Source organism: Macaca mulatta, chromosome 18 (assembly GCF_049350105.2).
Source record: "Macaca mulatta isolate MMU2019108-1 chromosome 18, T2T-MMU8v2.0, whole genome shotgun sequence".
Classification (NCBI taxonomy): Eukaryota; Metazoa; Chordata; class Mammalia; order Primates; family Cercopithecidae; genus Macaca; species Macaca mulatta.
Window position 1 is genome coordinate 41,681,284 of NC_133423.1, and position 21,285 is coordinate 41,702,568.

At 42.5% G+C, this 21,285-nt stretch overlaps 1 protein-coding gene and 1 pseudogene across 3 annotated transcripts in view; both read right to left on the reverse strand.

Annotated features, from left to right (window-relative positions):
- Positions 1 to 21,285, reverse strand: part of MAPK4 (mitogen-activated protein kinase 4) — a 177,394-nt gene that overhangs the window by 120,895 nt on the left and 35,214 nt on the right. The gene's annotated exons all lie outside the window — the stretch shown is intronic.
- Positions 3,589 to 4,940, reverse strand: LOC144336572 (26S proteasome regulatory subunit 6A pseudogene; annotated as a pseudogene).

Below are 21,285 nucleotides of genomic sequence, written 5' to 3' on the forward strand. Positions count from 1 at the left end.
TCAAAGAAACTCAAAGTCTTAGAACCAAAAGCTGGAGCCTTAAAGTTGATGGTCATGGTAATGATAATAGTCATTGCCATTTATTCAACATGTTCTTTATGCCAGGACATATGTTAAGCCTTGTGATGGTTAATACTGAGTGTCAACTTGATTGGATTTAAGGATGCAAAGTATTGTTCCTGGGTATGTCTATGAGGGTGTTGCCAGAGGAGATCAACATTTGAGTCAGGGGACTGGGAGAGGCAGACCCACCCTCAGTCTGGGTGGCACCATCTAATCAGCTGACAGCATAAAAGTAGGAATGATAAGAGCAGACTTGCTGAGCGTTCTGGCCTTCATCTTTCTCCCATGTTGGATGCTTCCTGCCCTTGAACATCAGACTCCAGGTTCTTCGGCTGTTGGACTCTTGGACTTACACCAGTGATCTGCCAGGGGCTCTCTGGCCTTTGGCCACAGACAGAAGGTTACACTGTTGGCTTCTCTATTTTTGAGGTTTTGGGACTTGGACTGGCTTCCCGGCTCCTTAGCCTGCAGATGGCCTATTGTGGGACTTCACCTTGTGATCATGTGAGTCAATATTCCCTAATAAACTCCCCCTCATATATTCATCTATCCTATTAGTTTTGTCTCTTTAGAGAACCCGGACTAATACAAGCCCTCTTAAATATATTATCTCATTTAAGCCTCAGGACAATCCTGAGAAGCAAATAGCAATGACCATACTTTATGGATGAGGAAATCCTATTCTAGAGGCTGAGGAGAGTTGAGTACTTTAGCCTGAAGTGCCACAGAAGCTAGGCAGCAGAGCTGGGATTTAAATCCAGGCAATCTGACATGATGCCAAGCTGCCTCCACTAGGTATCACACTGTCCAGGCATCTTTCAACTTTCTTTGTAGCATTAGAAGCCCCACCTTTTTTTCCTTCAAAGGAAGATTTACACAGAACCTTAAGACACATACCCAATCAAAATTGAGTTTCTTTGGCAAATAAATACACAAGGAAGAAGTGTTCAAAGCCAGCCCCCACCACCTGAAGTGACACTGAGGAATCCTAAGGTCCCCCGGAACTCAGTTTGTAAACCAGAAGTCTAGTCCAAATCCCTCATTTTATGGAAAAAGAAGAACCGAGGCTGAGAGCAGTACTGTGGCTCAGCCACGTTACTACTTTGTGGCTGGTTGTAGATTTGAACCCAGTTTTTCCCCAAGGTGTCTTGAAAGAGTTAGGAACCTCAGCTTCACCTTTCAGGTAGCCTCTGGCCTGCAATGTGCTTAAAACCATTCAAAGCTGTTTCCTACCTGTCTGTTGTTCTGAAAAAGCAGAACTGAACTTCGGTAACCTTGTATCCTTGAATCTAAATTATCATTATCCCTCCCAAATTAATATTTTAAAAATACACCTGTGGCAGACATTACCAGTTGTCACCCAAATGGTGTTCTCCTCTTCTTCCACAGAAATATAACTTTTAGTTGGACACTAGGACACCCATGGAAAACTCCATCTCTCAGCTGTTTACGACCAGCGGGATGTGTGTAGAATTGATGTGTACAACTGCAGGATCAGGTCTGGAAAAAGAGGGGCATGTCCTCCTGCCTTTCATCCTTTTTTCCTTCCTTCTGGCTAAACTGCAGGCACAATGGGAGCCATTTTGAGTCATGCCAATGAGGACAATATCTCAGGAAAAGTGAACAACAAGATAGAAGGAGCCTGGGTCCCCAAGGCTATGGAACTGCTGTGCCATGGTGGACTGCTTGTCCTGCAGTGTTATATGAGAAGGAAGTAAATTTCTGGATTGTTTAAACAACTAATATTCGAGCTGCAGCTTCTACCACAACTTAGACAGAAGAGGGCATGTGCATTGAACCCCTTCATCAGGAAGCCCTGGATCTCCCATACACACAATTATGAAAGAACGCGGCCAGGAGCGGTGGCTCACACCTGTAATCCCAGCACTTTGGGAGGCTGAGGCAGGAGGATCACTTGAGGTCAGGAGTTCGAGACCAGCCTGGCCAACATGGTGAAACCCAATCTCTACTAAAAATACAAAAATTAGCCGAGGGTGGTGGTGCACACCCTGTAATCCCAGCTACTTGGGAGGCTGAGGCAGGAGAATTGCTTGAACCCAGGAGGTGGAGGTTGCAGTGAGCCGAGATCGTGCCACTGCACTCCAGCCTGGCGACAGAGCAAGAATCTGTCTCAAAAAAAAAAAAAAAAAAAAGAAAAAAAGAAAAGAAAGAAGCATGAGCACCCAGTTGCTCAGGACCCAGTCCTGGGCACCAACACAGCACGAGCGAGTGGGCACCTGAACATCCGCTTATGTGACTAATGGTCAGCCTCCAGGGAAACATTTCTCCACATCTCTTGCCCTAGTCCACAAAACAAAAGGCTACTGTGTCCAAGTGTTGTGAAAGATTGGGGATTGTGACATCGCCAACATCAGGGACAGACCCAAGAGTACAGGGAGAATCTGAGCAGTGCCAGCCCTTAAGTATTGACTCATCAACTCCTCCCTCAGAGACCAGCAATGTAACAGATTCCTGAATAACCAAGAAGTATTGCTTCTCAGACGGGAAGAATCCTCATTTTCTTGATTCTATTCATCTTCCAATTCTTGATTCTACCAGTACCATGTGATAACCACAAGAGTTACATATGAAAGTTATGGAATAGTTTGCAATATTAAACAATTTGTAACCTTTAAATACATACACATCTAGATAGGTCAAGAGATAATATGTGTGACACGTGAAACTGATTTTTAAAAATTTGTAATTTTTGTGGGTATGTAGTAGGTGTATATATTTATGAGGTATACGGGATATTTTGATACAGGTGAAACTGATCCTTTACACTGGCAACTACATATACTTGAAAAGTTAGAATTAAAAATAGTTTTATTTTTATAAAAATAATGATTCAAATAAGTGTTTTAAAAATTAAGTAACAATTTCAACCTTATTTAAATTTTAATTTAAAGTTTGGTATTATTCATGTGTTTTGATCTTAAATTTTAGATATTTTAAATACTGTTGAAAACCTTTAAAAATATTAATTTAGAATGTTTTAATTTTGATTTATTAGTTTAAATCTACATTTTGATGGTAATTCATTCAAATGTGACACACATTTAACTTTTTAGTCTTTCAGGTCCTTACTGACAATTGAACACTCGTTATATTAAACAACATTAATTAAGGATTATTCTGAAATGAAGGCAGGAAAATTTGCTATAGAATATATAATTTATGAATTATATGTATATCTGATTGTTTCATCCAAACATTGTCCATTAGCAGAATACCCAACAGACATAATAATAAATTCTATTACCTTTAACATTTTGCCAACTTTCAATGATATCAAGACCATAGCTTTCCACATGTCATTTTAAAGGTATATTGCCAATATAGTTGAATAGAATACATTAAACAGTAATTTATAACTTTTAATGACTTAGACATGGTATTTCATTCATTTGGCTTCTTGCCCTGAGCTATACAAATGTTAGAAAAGGGGTTGATTTAGGGTCTGTCTTAGGGCAATTAAACTTATGTCCTAAACAATGCAATGCTCTGCTTTACTTCTTCTTCTTTTTTTTTTTTTTGACCCTAAACCACCTTTTATTGCGCACTTCAGCCATGAGACTGGGGCCGGCCGGCACACCCTAGGCCTAGTACTGCAGGTTGGCTTTCTTCTTGGCCTGCACCTCCAGGATGCCTTCCATGTAGTCCTCGTGGGTGAGCTCCGTGGCACTCCTGCACAGTGAGATCATGCCCACCTCCACACACACAGCCTTGCACTGAGCCCTGTTGAAATCACCTGTTCAGCGGGCCAGCTCCTCCTAGTTTACGTCAGGACTGACGTTCATGTTTCGGGAGTGAATCTGCATGATTCTGGCCCGGGCCTCCTCGTTGGGCATTGGGAACTCGATCTTGCGGTCCAGGCACCCTGAGCGGAGCAGGGCGGGGTCCAGAATGTCCACCCTGTTTGTGGCTGCAATTACCTTAACTTGGGTGTTGGGCTGGAAGCCATCCAGCTGGTTCAGAAGCTTCAGCATTGTCCTCTGCACCTCCCGGTCCCCAGCCTTCTCACTGTCAAAGCGCTTGGTGCCGAGGGCATCCAACTCATCAATGAAGATGATAGAGGGTGCTTTCTCCTTGGCCAGGGCAAAGGCCTCCCAGACTAGCTTGGCACCATCTCCAATGAACATCTGCACAGCTGGGGGCCAGCCAGCTTTAGGAAAGTGGCCTTAGTCTGTATGGCACAGACCCAGGCCAGGAGGGTCTTCCCTGTCCCTGGGGGCCCATACATTATCACCCCTTTTGGAGGTTGGATCCCCAAGTTCTCAAACTTCTCCTTGTGGTTCATTGGCAAGACAATGGCCTCCACCAGGTCTTGGATCTGCTTGTCCAAACCCCCTATGTCACTGTATTGCTCCGTGGGCCTCTCATCCACCTCCATGGCCTTCACCCGCAAGTCATACTCTGTCGGCAGCGTCTCCAGGATCAGATAGGAGTCTTTGTTCACACCCACCAGGTCTCCTGGCTTTAGCTTTTCAGCATCACCAACCCAGTCACAGGAAGGAAGTACGTCTGTCGTGTAGAGGTTTTGATCACAGCACACTTGCCCTTCCTCTGGGAGTCCAGGTCAATATGGGCACCATCCTCCTCTTGGTCATTAGTATCAACATCTAGGAGCTCGATGATGTTGGAGACAAGGTATGGCAGGGTCTTGTTCACTTTGATTTTCTCATTGTTCTCTTTTATCTTGTCCTTCATGGCTTGGAGCTCATGGGTGACTCTCAACACTTCACTCTTCATGATCTTGATCTCACTGTTCAGTATCTGTGTGCGTGAGATGATCTCCCCCATGGACATCTTGAGCACCTCCTCCCCAATTCCATCTTGCTCGGCCTCATCCCACATGGTCGCCATCTTCTCCTGCTGAGTCACTTGCTTTACTTCTTAGATAAGTCAGAGCCCACAATAATATAAAAGTAAAATGCTAATTGAAATCATAAAAATCATTGGTTATTATTCTACAACCTATATATGGTGTATATAAGACTTACAGTCTCTGTAGAACTATGTGTCACACAAGGGTTGTTTTGACACAATCAGTGTTTCCATGTAAGTGCATGCATTAGTTACCTATTGCTTTGTAACAAATCACTATAAATTTAGCAGCTTAAAACAACACATATTAATGACATCCCAGTTTCTGTGGGTAGAGAGTGTAGACACAATTTAGTTGGGTCCTCTGCTCAGGGGTCACAAGGCTTCAATCAAAGTGTCAAATGGGCTGCATTCTCATCTGGAGGCTTGACTGGGGAAGAATCCAAGCTCATTCAGGTTGTTGGCAGAATTTATTTCCCGGCAGCTGTAGGATTTAGGGACCCAGCTTCTTACTGACTACTGGCTGGAGGCCACTCAGGTCTTAGAGGCCACACACAGCTTCCTGCCATGTGGCTCTCTTCTCAGGCCCTCTCACACATGGCTGCGTGCTTTTTCAAAGCCAACAAGAGACACTCTCCTCTGTCTGCTAAGACAGAGTCTTCTATAACATAACATGATCATAGGGGTGACATCCCATTACTTTTGCCATATTCTATTGGTTAGATGCACAGGATCTGCCATTATCAAGGGAGAGGATTATACAGGGGGGTTATAAAGGGGTTATATTCATTGTGGGTCACCTTAGGATGTGTTTGCCACAGTGTGTTTTCTAATGTCCTGTAAGGATGAAAAAGTCTTGAACAAGTCTCACCTACCTAGAGAAGCAAGTTGGCAGACACGATTTTCAGAGATTCATCCAGGGCCTTATGTTTCTCTGGCTATAGGGTTCCACACCAGGAACTCTGCAGAAACTGGCATTGTTGTTTGCTAAAGATCTTTATAACCTTTCTAAGTATCTAATCAAATAACTCAAGATGGTAACCTGTCACTCTCTGCTTAAGAGTTAGAAGATTCTAGGTGTACTACTCATACCCTTAGAGAAGACATTTCACAATGTTTAAAGGTTGTAGGCTATGAATTCAGCAATAATTTCCTGCTGGCTCCATGATTGCAAGGTGCTATAGGATATACACAGAAGATGACCCCAATCCTGTCTTCTTAGAATTTGCATCCCTGTTGGCAAGAAAAAACAAGAAAAATGTCCAAGAATGCAATTCTGCTCTAATGTCATCCCTTCCACGCTGAGCCCTCCAGTCACAGATTCCTCCTCTCAGCATGCACATAAATATACAGCCTTTTGTTCTATGCCCTCACAAGTCCTGTTTGATTATGCACCTGAGATATTTCTCTCCCACTATACTGGGAGCTCCCTGAGGGTAGGGGTGACATACTCATATCTATATGTCCAAGACCTAGAATCATCCCTGACACAAAGCCATTGCTTATGATAGGTTTAGATGAATGGATGTATGGATGGCTGGATATATGGATTATAGCAAAAGAGCTGTGAGATGGAAAATATTGTAGGACTCCAGGTGTAAAACCTTGTTCAGGTCATAACACCTCTCTGAACTTGTTTGCAGTTTCTCCATTAGTAAAAATGAAATTGTACAATATTCAGCAAAAGATCCAGACATAAATGAGTATTCTCTTCTAAAATCCACATAATATAAAATTCAAGATCAGGCAAAAGTAATCTAAGGTCAGAATGGGAGGGTAAAGAGAGCTTCCTAGGAGGGAGCCTAAAGAAGTCTTCTAGGGTACTAGAAATAGTCTATGACCTTATCTGGTCACATAGCGTAAACATGTGAAAACTCTGTCAAGCTATGCATTTCAGGTTCCTGGGGTTTGCTTTATGTAACTCATACTTTGATCTTTAAAGTTTATGGAGTGTGCCTGAGGGCTCTGTGTAAAGAACACAGCCCCATTCCTGCATAAAGAGTTAGTATTCTGATCAGGAAAAGTGATGTCAATGGTGGGATCATCTCAAAGAATCCAGCAAGCATCAGAGTACTTCTCAGTTGTTTAATCCAATGTTCCTGCATCTTGCTGACGTAGGCAGGTGACTCCAGAGGAATGTTTTCATTTCCTCTGGGCCACTTTATCTTTCTCTGCAAACCCTGAAGATCAAATGCTGCGTCATTAAATGACTCCCTGAAGCCTTCCTTGAGACTAGGGAACAATGTTCCCACTGTCAGAGAGATGGGCAGCTCTCCCATGGGATCATATCTGCAAGGTTACATTCTGGTCTGGGCCTAGATAAGGAGCTCAGCGACACCTTCTAGCAAAAGGTCAGCTGTGCTCACTCATTTGGTGGAGGCCTGTGAAGATGCACCCAGGGCTGCTCCTAACGTGATTTCTCTGTTGCAGATTTTCTGCAGCCATGAACAAGTAACTTCTGAATGTTCTCTTGATATCTCCACCTTAATTTTTTAAAATGTGAGAAGTTGCATATTATTGGATGCGCATGGAAGCCTCTAGAGATGGCAGAATAAAATAGCTTTTCTAAACACACATGCTTTTGGAGAAATGGTGTCTCCAAGTGAGTATATTGGATGTTGGTAAGAAACAATTACTCCAAGTCATGTGATCGTGCTCCCTTTCCTAAACTCAAACTCTACCTGAACCTACCCAAATTTGAGACATTTTGTCACATAAGCAAGAACCTGCTCTTTGCTTGTTGGGTTCATGTCACTCATATAAGAAGACTGTCAGTTCATTCACAGCCAGTCCATGCCTCAAGCATGTCCTTCTCCGCAGTCCCTGGTCCAGGGCTGGGCACACCCTCTATGATCATTCAATAGTTGGTGACTTAAGTACATGTCCAAATCTGGTAGTTACATAGTTCAAGCATAGAATAGCAGCCCTCACCAAGAACTGTCCTTTGCACTAGACAAGTACTGGGAGAAATAACATATTAGGCCTCAAGATGCTCACTGTCAAGTGGAAAGAGAGGAGGAGAGGAGAACTTGATAAGCTACATCTTTTTACTGTGATAGAAGCCCAGGAGAGTGGGTAAACGGGAGTATCATTTGCTCCCTGCACACCATCTGTTCAGTCTTTGTTTTATCAATAAAGAAATGGCAGCAGAAGAACGATTACCATTTATGAAGCTCTTGTCTCTCAGCCCTGAACAACCCCTTCTAGTCTCTGTTCAGTTATACTGGGCTAGAAATCAGAAAACGTGCAAATCACAGTGCTCCTTAACGACTGGCTCTGTGTTAGTTTCTGCCAACAGGGGGCACTGGAGGGAGGATGCAAGGCAGGAGGAGGGTTACTCCTGTAGCTCACCCAGTGGTGGTTCTTCACCTTGGCATTGAACTTGGTTCTGGTTTCCCATTTTCCCACACTCCCAGAACCAGCTGCACCATACCCCTCAGAGGTACCAGCAGCCTCTGGCAGTACCCTGTTCTCCAAGGTCTGAGCCTCTGCTCTGGGAGGCCCTCCTCCAAGGACCTAAGATACCAACACCAGCCAAGTGATGGTCCCTCCTCTGAAGGCTGAGCTGTGGTTCTATGAGCCCCACTTCTCCAAGCTTCTGTTCTCTGTTCCCTTGGCCTTGGGGGTGGAGGCTGCTTCCTGTGGTTATATCTCTATGTTACCTCAGGGTAGGCCTCCCATGCCTGTTTAATCAACTCCCTCCTTAAACTCTGCTAAAATAAATGGTGTGGTTCTGGTATTCTAACCATGACCCTGGTTGGTACAGAAGGGAGGTGATGAGATTGTAGACAAGTTAATTCACCTCTTGCAAAATTCCATTTTCTTTTTCTGCAAAAATGGGTATAATAATAGTACCCATGTCATATGGTTGTGAGAAGGAATTATTGGAGTGATGTTGGTAAAGTCCTATCTGTACTACTTGGCACATAGTATTTGGCAGAATGGGAACTAGGATCTAGGCTTCATGATCCAATATCTTAATTTTTCTGTCGGATATATCCAACATATCTATAGACCGATAAGACCAAAGAGAGTGCAGCATAGCAAACGAGTGGGCCTTAGAGCCAAACTGTCTAGATTCAAATCCTCCCTCCACCATTTACTACCTATGTGACCTATGGCAAGTTACTTAACCTCTCTGTGCCTTGGTTTCCCCATGGTAAAATGGTGGTAGCAGAACCTGTCATAGGGATATTAATACAATATAAATCACTTAGAATAGTACAAATATTTCTAATTTTCTGCCTTCTGGGAACATAGCATTGCACTTAGAATAGTACCTAGCATGTAGAAGAACAGTACCTGACATCATCATCATCATCAATAATCGATTGTGGTAAAGTAGGAGTGCAGTTCTCGTCACAAACACCTGTGTTTAAATCTCCTTGACTGCATGAGCCTCTCCTTGACTGAGTGTCCTGACAAGTCACTTTACTTACATGAGCCGCAGTTTCCCCAGCCCAATAAGAAGACATATCTCACAGGTTGGAGGGTAAACATAATACAGCATGCAAAATTGGCAGTATAATGTCTGGCAAGCAAGTGCTTGATAAAAAGCATCTGCTGCTGTGACTAATTTCATCAAATCTGATGGCCCCCAAAATCTCTTTTTTGGATCATTGGTCTATGCATGAAGTAAGTTTAGAACAAGGATAATACTTTGAGTTGTCATTGTAAAAAAGGGAAGTGGATCTGTATCTTAAAGGTTTCCCACACTGAGGGATGACACTCTTAGATGATAAACAACAAGAACTTTTAACCAGGAAGAGGGAAGTAGAAGCTCGGAATGTTAACTCCACGCTACTCACTGACTTGCTATCACATGGCCTACTGAAGTTATAAATTATAATTGACATCTTATCTACTTCCAAGAAGGATTTTCAGTGACCTACAATAAAATGTTATACATTTAAAACTTAAAAGTCAGAAACAGATATCTGAACCCACAGGGGTGAAGGAGAAGCAGGGGGAGAATGAGTAAAGATTTTCCACCATGATCCTCAGTCAGAACAGTTATATTTTCAAGTATCAAGTAAACCCTTATTTCCAACGGGCAAGGTAAAAAGGGAAATGTAATTGCTTATGTAATGCTCATTTTTGATTAGGGAAAGGTATAATTTTATTGAAAAAATTCCATGATACTAAATAGAAAACTTAATTAAATGATACTTTAAGTAAGAAATATTGAATAGCATAATGGATAGTATCTTCCATGGTAGCTCTTGAGAATTATAAGAACTCATTATGTGACTTCTTATTACAGTGTCCAATAGAGGAAGGCTGTTGCAATACAAGATTGGTAAATTGTCTTTAAACCCATCAGAGATGACAGTCACAGCTTATTCAGGCCAGGAAGGAGAGTAGCACAATTTCTTAAGACAGTTCCAGAATGTAAATTATTTTTTCCTTTCAAAGAAAGACATGAACATGGCTGAGAATGGAAAGATGACAACTGGCTCTGGATGACTGATGGAAATACATGGGTACATGACTGGGAGCAGTTCTTAAGGATCTGCCAATCTCCACGTGGTCCTCTTACCGTGTGGTCAGAACTGCCAATCCAATTCATCCCTCCGGGCTATTTCCTCTCACCTCCACTGCTCAGAGCAGCGCTTTTCTGGAAGCATGATTCTTCATTCTTGCCCTGTGACAGGGCCACTGTGGATCATGTCAAAATAACACACCCAGCCAAGAACAGTGATCAAAGTAGCAAAGGGGCCAAGAGATAAAAGAAAAATGCCAAAGGCCTGGACCTGAGGCAGGATACACAGAGCTGAAGAACTTCGGATTTAGAATGAGAAAATCTGGGCTCATATCCCACTTCCTCCACTTAACCATTTGTGAGATTGTAAGCAAGTTAATTCACCTCTCAAAAATTCCATTTTCTTTTTCTTCAAAAATGGGTATAATCACAGCACTCATGTCATATGGTTGTGAGAAGGAATTATTGAAATGATGTTGGTAAATTCCCCCCCCCCCATTAGTATTTGGCACATAGTAAGTGTTTAGTAAATGTCAGCTGTAATGAGGAGGACTGAAAGAATGGTGATGTGATGCTTTGCATACAAAGATGATACTGTATCATTCCGTAGAGAGAGGTTATGCTGCAGTAAGAAACAGCATCAAAATCGTACTGCCTTAACACTGCCAGGTTTATTTCTTAACTATGCTACATGTGCAACATGCATTGTATTGACAGGGACTTGGCTCATGTAGTCACTTGGGGTCCCAGCCTGACAGAGGCTTTGAACTTTCACATGTGCCTCCAGGATTACAGCAGTGCCATTGAACTGGGCACCAGCTCTTAGAGCTTCTGTCCAAAAGTGTCACTTCTGCTCACACGCGTTGTACAGCTGCCTGTTTTTCTACATGAAGTTTTACTGCCACACAGCTATGCGTGCTCCATTGCACTGTGTGACTGCTTCCGTACTTCAACAGCAAAGTTGCATAGTTGCAAGAGAGACTATATGGCCCATAAGCTGAAAACATTTTCTATCTAGTCCTTTAAGAAAAAGTTTGCCAATCCCTGCCTTGGTTTAGGTAGATCACATAGTCACACCTAACTTTGAAGCAGACAGGAAAATGCAATGCTATGTTCCCAGAAGGCAGAAAATTAGAAATATTTGGTAGACAGCACTAAAGACCACTGTTAGTTATCCCAGGCTACCAATAGATAGGGCAGCATTTTTGCATTATTTTTCCAGATGCAGGCATGAATGTAAATGGAATGTAACATTGCTAGGCTAATCTCACCCAAGCACTACTTTAAGCAGGCAACATCCCTGCTCACTAACCTTCAATGGATCCCTAGTGTATTAAAGACAAAATCCCAACACCTCTGCTTGACACTTAAGACCCTCAAAAATCTGGCCCCTTTCACCTGGTCTATAATACACCTCCACTGTTCTTTGCCAGGATTCCTTTGCTTATATCTGTCAAATCTCCATCAAAAACTAAGACCATGTCCATGGTCACACAGTCAGTGGCAGGCAGGGCTCTCCCCATGTCTGTCTGAATCCAGGGCACGTTCCCATTCTCTCTGCAGTGCTCTTGTTTTATCATGATACCTGTTATTTCTGCCACCCCTGTCCCCATCACCTCCTTTTTCTTTGACTCCGTGAGAAACGTAAGCCCTTATTTGCTGCTGCAGCCCAGACTTTCCTGTGGTTCAGGATGCCTTGCCAAAGCATGTGGACCAAGCCAGAGTCTGCCCTCATGACTCTTCCCCTTTGAGCTCATGACCTCTTATCTTTCTGTCTGACTGCCACTAACCTAAAGAACGAGAAGATCCAGGAGGAACTGAGACCAGACTGAGACATGGGACAGAGGCTGCCATGTTCGCCAGAGCAGGAGAGTGGCAGCCAGGTGAGCTGTACGGAGGAACGCGCGCAGGCACTCTGCCAGGGAAGGCCTGCCCCGGACGGAAGCTGGGCCATGGGTCCTCCTCCCCTCTACGTCCTGCTTCTTGTTCCCTGGGAGAAATGACAGCATGGCTGCCCTCTGAGAGATATCCCAAATGAAAACCACCTCAGTCCTGAACTGAATATCTAAGGAGATCAGCAAACTGCCCAGTTAAAACTGACCCTGGAAAAGCTTTTGAGGACAGACACACTGGCCATAGGACCAGGAGTGTAAAGAGTTTCTCTTGCAAGGTGGAGCAGCTCCCACTGCTTACTGGTTTTATTGGGCCCTAGAGCAGAGGACCCACCTCGAGGATAAGTAATATAACCAATGTTTCCTCAAGGTCCCTTCCAAATGGATCCAAACCTTTGTCCCTGGCATTTCTCCCTCAGAGCAGTACAGGAATACTCCTGGGAGCCCTCTGCTGCCTCTTTCCTCTGCGCAAAGACCAAGGCTGAGCTGGTCCCAGAGAAAAGATGTTTTCCCAGTGCCCATCCAGTAGTTCAAACCATGGCCCGGAGAGGCAGACAGATCTGGATGTCAACTTGATCTCCTCTGTACTTAGCTGTGTGACTTTACATAAGTCACTTAACATCTCTGAGCCTCAGTTTCCTCATTATATAAAGCATCTGCCTTGTAGGGTTGATGGCATCTGCATCAAAGCATTGATGTGTGCACAGGGCCTGGTACATAGCGAGAGCTCAGTAGGTGGCAGAGGCTATGGCAGTAATGTCAGGCTGTAATTACTACCCTCCTACACCCTCTTCTCCTTAATTTAAGGCTCTGTCTCTTGCACTATCATTTGTTACAGACCCTCAAATTCCTTACCTGTTGATGAATTTATGTGTCTCTGCACAAGACAAGTCAGAGTACAGACTGGATCACATCCCAGTCACCAGTGGGGCAAAGCCGCCTGCTCTGGGCCATTGCACTCTTGAGACTGTCAGCTCTTAACAGCCAAGGGAAACTTGAGCACAGCAACACCATGAAATACCCATGCCCTTTCCTTCATACTAAAATATATCTGTTTCAAACTTAGCAAAACCTAACAGTGGATAAGGTCTTCTAGACCAAGACCAAAAGAAGTTAAAAATAGAACTTAGAAAAGGGGCTGCTTTATTTACAAGTACCTGTCTGTTTCTCAGATCGATTATTCTACATGCTCTGTTCTCACATGTATCTATAAAACTCTTTAGGATTTAGCAAGAGTCAGATTTGGGAGTTGTTTTTCTAATAAAGTAAGCAAGCTTATACCTCATGGATTAGGGGGTATTTTGCAATTACTAAGTGCTATAACTAACCATGGAAAGTGATGCTTCATTTATCCGGTATGAAGTGAGAACTGGGTATGTTATATAAATTGTTTTAACAAACAACAAGAGCATGATTGATTACTCTTAGCTTCAAAACTCTAACATTCACCACTTTGTTGGAAGTTCTAAAGCATATCACATACTTTCCTGCCTCATTAAACAAAGCATGCTATAAATCAGTTAATCATCTCTCAATAACTCAAGACCATCACTATAAACATCAACCATTACACTAGGCTTTAGAACAATGACATGGTTTGAGAAGTACTGAGGCATGGGACTATTTTTTCCTACCTAAATGATCCCAGAATTTGAGGTTCTTTTGGCTTGTCTTTATACTTCTATGACTCTTTCTTCACCATCAGCAGTCACTCCTTGATGGTTTGGGTATGCCTGCCTCAAATTCCTTCTAATTTGCTTTTTCTCATCTTCTGTGAAGTAAGGAAGCAAATCAAGCTCATTAGAACTCTTTGTAAACCAGGAGGAAATAAGTTCCAAGTAAGGGTCCCAATGAGTAAAGAAGTGAACATTAGTGCATGGTCTTTGTGATATCTATCCCTTTGTGATATCTATCTTGGTTAATAGAAGGCTATTACAACCTCCTGAATTTGTTCATTTCACACCAGTGCAATGAACCTACCTGTTGAGACAAAGCTATAATAATAATTTTTTAAGAAGAAAGTAAGATAAAAGGAAGAATGAATACTTACCAAGTGCTTACAAGATGCCAGGCAGTGTTCTAGACTTTGGATATACAAACTAGTTTGGATATGCAGGCCCATGAGGAGATACTGCTTTATTTCCATTCTGCAGATGTGGACTCAGAGGCAGAGACAGGACTGACCACATTGGGCTAATGTGCAAAATCAGGTTCTGGAGGAATGACAGAGTCACATTTGCTGGTATAGGCATGGATCCTGCAGGAACCCCAATAATGTGTGTGTGTAGACGTAGGAGAGTTTAGGAGGATGAGGAGGGCAGGGCACAGGCAGGAAACTGGCATGGCAAGAGTCCCTCTTTGTTGTGGTCACAGGGTGAGAGGAGATGTGGATGTCCCTTAACCAAGTACCTTAGTGGCTCACAGTTCCCTAATGCAGCCACTTTGATTCTGGGACAGAAGACACGCCAGGGAGATGGAAGCCGGTGGAGCTGGCTGAGCCCTGGGGTGACTGATGACTTCTCACCCTGGTCAGCATCACCTTGAGAACAGAAATGACCAGAGAGGGGCCTGGGCCAGCAGTCATGGCCCAAGGGGGACTGACCTGTCTGCTGACCGGCCACATCTGCTCCTCGGGTTCTTGTAGTAACTATCTGTAACCTCTAGATTAGCTGAGGGTGATGCAGCCCCTCTCCACTACCTCCTTACCAGGAGGTAAGACACAGTTTAAGCAGGTCTTGGATGAAATTTATTAGCAAGCCTGCATAGTCATGTGAGCAGTTTTTGTAGCTCAGGGAAGTCCCCATCTTGGCCCTCTGACACCTCAGCCCACACCCAATATCTGAGAAGGCTGCAATATTCCAGGATTATAGAGGACTCAGGCACTAGAGGTCTTCCCTGAAGCAGGGTCCTTGAGACCCTCAGGCAGTTGGCCTAGAGCACAGTACTGAACCCAGGGAATGGGGTTGCTGATTCTTATATCTCCTTCGTGCAGGGGGTGTGGCCTAGACAATCTTTGTAATCAGTCACTGATCTTGAACATCACTCCTCACACCAGTGAAAATTCATTTCTCACATACTTTGTGCTAATTTACAAATCCTCTGGTATAGATTTCGAGCATACTTAGAATGCTGAATAACTACCTCTGGAAGGTTGATTCCTGATTAGGATATTTCAAATGCTAAGCGCTTACCTCTTGTGGATTGGAGTTCAGTTATGCTCACATCCCTGCTGCACTTTTTAATATGGAAATATTTTAAAGGAAAGTATCACACCGTCACCATCTGAGCTAGGCTCAGGGGGCAGGGCTGGTCATTCTGATAGACAAAGATAGCCTGGGAGGATGTTTCAAGTAAGAAACCCCAAAAGCAAAGGCTTAGAAGCAGCAAAGCCCAAATGGGTTCAGGGAATTGTAAATTCTACTGGGTGAGTTTAATAGGCTGTTGAATAGACCTTGTTGGGAGGAGGCAAGAGGGAAGCAGAGGTGGAGGGCATTGTAGTTAAATAAGTTAAACAGTTGTCTTTATACAGGGTTTGTTGGGACCTATGATGTACTTACTAATATGCATGGTGACTCTCTGGGAAGATCTGCAGCATTTCTCAAATTACGTTGTCTGTGGAATCATATTTCTACAGAACACCTTAAGGAACTATATTCTGAGAAATATAATTTAAGAAACACACTATAAAAATGTGTGAGATAAAGCTGGATCTTACCAGCTAGGAAATACTGGGCTGTTGACTGGAGAGAAAAAACAAATTTACTTACTGGGCTAAGGTTTGCAATATCAAAATAATGGGTCCTTTCCGCAGGATAGAGGGAACACAAGCATCAAGTGTCCACTAGAGATGAGAAAAGAAAGCTATTTTCATAAAGCCCTTGAAATGAGCTGCCATGGAAGGCAAGAGGTATGACAAAGGAAGAAGACTAAGAGTGCAGAATGTGCCTAGTGACCCACAGCAAGCAAAAGATGGGAAATGGTGAGAAATAACATTCCAGGGCTTGAATACCTATGGACATCACACACAGAGTCTCAATAAGAAGTAAAATAGTCATAAATTGATACCATACTGCAGTAAATAGGATCTCCGAGAAGGAGCCAGGTGAAGCTTGCAGTACTGGAGAGGTGCATTCTATTCAAAAGACCCAGGTGAAGCTGACTTTGTATCTGGGAAGACACAGCTCAGTGGACAACCACCTGCAGGAGGACACCCAAAACAGAAAGAGGAAGAGAAGTGGTGCAGCTATGGAAGGAGGGGTGGAAGGGATTGAGACAAAATAACTCTGGGTAGAGAAAGTTGCATGTGTTTCAGAGGAGGCTGCAATCTATACTGTTTCACGGTTTCCAGAAGCCAGGCAATTTTCACACTAGAACAAAACAGACCAATCAATGGCACCCTAACTTTTTTTTTTTTTTTTTTTTTTTTTTGAGATAGATTCTCGCTCTCTCACCCAGGCTGGAGTGCGGTGGCACAATCTCGACTCACTGCAACCTCCGCTTCCCAGGCTCCAGCGATCTTCCCACCTCAGCCTCCCATGTAACTACGACCACAGGCATGAGCCACCATGCCCAGCTAATTTTTGTATTTTTAAAAATAGAGACAGGGTCTCACATTATGTCTCTCTCTCTCTTTTTTTTTTTTTTTTTTTACAGAGATAGGGGTCTCACTATGTTCAAAACCTGAATGGTTCCAATCCCCTGGGCTCAAGTGATCTGCCCACCTCGGCCTCTCAAAGTGCTGGGATTACAGGAGTGAGCCATTGTGCCCACCACTTTTTAATTTTATCTTCAAATCATGAATAATACTAAAGTTTAAAATAACATTTAATGTACAAGTTTATGAACAAGGAATGAACAGGAATAAAAACCACATATTCTTTAAAAATTTCTAGCTAGGATGAAATTCCTTTCCCAAAGTGAATTAGTGACTTTTTTTTCATTTTTTAAAATCATCCTCTTCTTTCTAAGAGGTCCTTTGACACTAAAATCAATCAAATAAATATACTTATTGATAAACATATATCACCAAGGAAGTCTTTGACGGCAAGTAATAGGAAACTGAACTGAAAACAGAAAGTACATTTATTATAGTTTCACAAATGGGAAGCCTCAGCTTAGCACAGGTCCATGGTTCCCCTGACATTCTCCTGGTTTTGTGCCCTGACTGGAGGTGGGCAGCTCTGGTGGCTCTGATGGTCATGGCTATGCATGACAGTGTCTACAGGTAGAGAAGCCACCTCACCACTCCTTGTCATTTTGTCTTAAGATGGAGAAAAATTTCTCAGAAGCCCCCAGCAAGCTCCCTACATGGGCTGTTTGGGGCCATGTGTCCCTTTCAAGGCTAATCATGAGTGAGGAGGAGGAATACCTTCAACAATCAGACCTGCCCCTGGAGCTACGTGTGGGTCAGTTTCCCCTGAGATGCCTGGTTAGGGAGAGGGGAGAGGTTCCTGAATAAATCGGGATTCTGTTGGATAGAAGGAAAGGCACACATCGATGTTAGATAAACAACCAACAACTCTACAGATGCCACAGGCTAGTCACTGGGAGACAAAGGTAGAAGTCACAGACTGTTCTCTCCAAACATTCAGTGTGGTTGGGGCGAACCATTGACGCATATACATATGGGGAAATGATTGGAATACACAAACTATATCAAATACAGTGGCTTCTACTGGACAGAATTGAAGATAGATTCATCTGAAACTAAACCCTGTTCTACTAGAAACCAAGTCATAAAGAGACTGGGGTTTTTTGAGAATGAAGATATTACCTAATTATATGTAATAATTGTCTTTGCACCCCTTACAGTAAGATGTTCCACTTAGAAGTTGTAATATAACATATAGATTAAAATCCAAGCTATTTGCACAAATATACTTCTCTATAAATGACTTAGATACTCCTCAGGGAAGCAGAAAACACAAAGTAAAATATTTGTGGAAAGTTACTCAGGCTGAGGCTCCACAGATAACCTCTTTTAAATACATTTATAGTATCTAATTATTACGTGTCTGTTAAAAATAATAAAAGCAGGCCAGACATAGTGGCTCACACCTGTAAACCCAGCACTTTGGGAAGCTGAGGGAGGCGGACCGCTTGAGCCCAGGAGTTCGAGACCAGCCTGGGCAACATGGTGAAACCCTGCCTCTACTAAAAATACAAAAAATTAGCCAAGCGTGGTGGCCCATGCCTTTACTCCAAGCTATTGGGAGGCTGAGGCACGAGAATTGCTTGAACCCAAGAGGCAAAGGTTGCAGTAAGTTGAGATTGCACCACTGTACTCCAACCTGGGTGACAGTGGGATTCTATCTCAAAATAATAATAATAATAAAGTAAAAAAATGAAATATGTTCATAGACATAGATTTCATGGATTAAGCATATACTGCCACTTTTAGCTATACAAATCTCAGTTTAGAAGTGAGGTAAAAAGACTGATAGGTTTTAAAAAAATCTGTTCTATTTACAGATCAGTGAAGTAAGAGTTAGTGAGAGTCTGTTATAATTTCTAATTACGATTAATTAGCTAACGTTCTCAAGGTATACAGTGAGAATGACCTGTAGTGTGAAGTTCAGTGGTGCTGTATGGAGAGGCTGAATATTAATTCTGTTCAAATCATATCAATCCAAATAACACATACAGATACACCCTGCTTCAGGAGGTGAAACTTAAAGTGTGCTAGACTTAGTGACTCTCTTCCAAAGAACAGAGTATGGAAAGAGAAAAAATAATAACTTCAGAGGGGAGAAACCAAGCAAACACCACACCATAACCAAGTGATCAACGTTAACATCACCAATCATGGGGATATCATGTATCCCCTGATATGACATGACAAGAGGGTCATTTCACCTCTGTGGTATTCCTTCTCCCAAAAACCCACTAACCCCAATATAATTATGAGAAAAATAATCAGACAAACTTAGATTGAGGGACATCTGAGTAGTACTCCTCAAGACTGCCAAAGTCATGAAAAAAACAAGGGAAGACCAAGAAACTCAGAGCGGAGGAGACATGACAACTAAGTGGATTGCTAAACTCTGGACTGAATCCTGGAACAGAAAGGGGTCATTAATGAAAAAGTTAGTGAAATCCAAATAAAATGTGAAGTTTAGTTGTAAAGAAGGGACAGCCTAAGGCATGAGTTATGAAGATAAAGGCATACGGACATGTTTTAAACCAAAGCTACCCATAAACTGAGAACACAGAATCATAGTTTACTTAGGACTACTTCAAAAGACACAGTCATTTTGTTTTTCGTTTTTCCTTAGAAGTCCATGAGACGATTTTTTTTCCTGACCAAGCCATTGCTCGTTGTAGAGAGAAAACTCCAGAATTAATTATTTAATGTGTGAAAAGGCAGGGGCCAAGACAGATCAAGGTAAACTGGTAAGAAGACCAGTAATGTTGGTTAGTGAATGAAACGGGAGGACTGTTTGTCTGGGATTCTTCTCCTGCTGTAAGTGATGTGATCAAGTTAGAAATTCCTGGAGGGCAGCTGCTATTTCTTGCTTATTTTTATTACCTTCACAGTGCTTGGCATGCAGTAGGTATCTAATATTAAACCCAGCTGACTCCATTTAGAAGATCAAGTTTTAAGGTCTAACATTTATTGGCAGTTTTAGCTGGGAAGAAAGGGGTGTTGTGGGTGGTGGCTGGAGGGGCCATGAAGTCCCAGGAAGCTTTTAAAACCCAAAAGGATGAACATGTAAGGGTAAATTTTTAAACACAGAGGGACTAAAAAGTTGTTTCATTGTCCCAAATCTCACTGCTTGTTTCTCCCCCCAGCTCAGCTTCAAGGAGACAGAGATGCTTTAATAGGTGATCCTTCCTAATGTTATGCCACTTTTATATATTTTCAGAGCTCTAACTACTTAATATTTCATTTAACTTTCTCCATCATCTTGTGATAGAGAGACGGCATTAATCTCAATTTTCAAACGAGGATTTTCCAGCCCAAAGAAGTGTCTATACACAGCTGAACTATGACAGAGCTCCAGAGATAACCTAGGTAGGGCTTCTCAAACAAGCACATATATTAGGGATCATCTCCCCCATATCTAAAACTATGCTATGTCCTGGGGGTGCCTCCTGATCCAACATGAGGGATGTCTTCTTTCTGTCCCACTTAAAGCAACCCAAGGGTAGCCACCAAAGCCAATTCAACACAGGCCACTAAGAAAGCAGATCATTGTAAAGGTCTAAATAAGACTTATAAATCATCACCTGGAACTTTCTAGTTAATTACATGCTCTTGGCAGCTTTCTTTGGGACGTAAAACCAGAAACCTATGTTTTGATCTAGCAAGACTCCCTGGGGCCACTAGTCTAGAAACAAGATGAGCAGGACAGAGTCACGATTGTAGAGACAGGTGAGCGTCATCCAGGACTGGCTGCTGGGAGTGGAGATGAGCTTTTAGTGTTTTCATTTGGTAATATCTCTGGATCTGTCTCTGCAACAAGCTGTCTCCAGCCTATGCCACCCACTTCCAAGACACCTTTCCTGTGGGTTTGTGACATGTACAAAGTACTTAGTACTTTATAAGACATGTATAAAGTACTTAGTAAAGAAAAGTTAGTAAAGAAAAATCCCAGTCTGGTCCGGCAGACTTCTTGTCTCTCGGGATCAACATACGCTTTCCATTGGAGTGAATGGGAACTGACCGAAAGGGGACATGACAAAACTTTTAGGGATAACAGGATTCTATATCTTAACTGGGGTAATGGTTATATGGGTAAATGCAATTGTCGTAACACTTAAGATCTGATGCCAAAATCTGTGCTTTAAAATTGAACACTTAAGATCTGTGCAAATTCTAGCTACAAGTTAAAAAATAATGACACTTGAAATTGAACATGGTAAGATTTACTCTAAACAGTAATGAGTGCAGTAGGGCTGTTTAATGCTATGATTTGAACTTTCTACTTCTATTAATGTGGACTGAGACTGTGTGAAGTTTTGTTTGGTTTTGATTTTGTGTTTAACAGCTTCATCACACTCTTGTGATTTATAGAA